The sequence below is a fragment of the Cynara cardunculus genome (assembly GCF_001531365.2).
Source record: "Cynara cardunculus var. scolymus isolate 2C chromosome LG 1, CcrdV1, whole genome shotgun sequence".
In the NCBI taxonomy this organism is placed as follows: domain Eukaryota; kingdom Viridiplantae; phylum Streptophyta; class Magnoliopsida; order Asterales; family Asteraceae; genus Cynara; species Cynara cardunculus.
The window spans coordinates 17106335-17106806 of NC_037528.1; positions in this window are offsets into that span (position 1 = coordinate 17106335).

The window sequence follows — 472 nt, forward strand, 5'->3', positions numbered from 1 at the left end:
CAGCTGTGACAGCGACAATAATGGTGTAGTGGTGGGGGTTAGGTTAGGGGCGTGACAGTAACGGTAGTAGTATGGTCGTAGCAGGGATGTGCAGTGAGTGACCGAGGGTGGGTGGGTGTGATGACAACAGTAATGGCATGATGGTTAGTAGTGGGGTAGGGTGGGTGGCGGTGACAGTAGTGGTGTGGTGGTGGTAGTGGGGGGTTAGGGGTGGGGCATCACAAACAGTAGTAGCATGGTCGTTGTGGGTGTTGATGGAATTCAATTCCTTCCATTATGCTAAGGAATGATGAATTCCTTAACTTGTGGAATTCATTGGAATTTGAAGGATTCCATCCATTTCAAGATATTAACCAAACAAAGAATGGAATTTGGTCAAAGGAATTTATCATTCCAATTCCATCGAATTCCTTCGAATTCCGCGAACCAAACGGCCCCTAGGAATCAAGAACTTTTACTGAACTACAAGAAT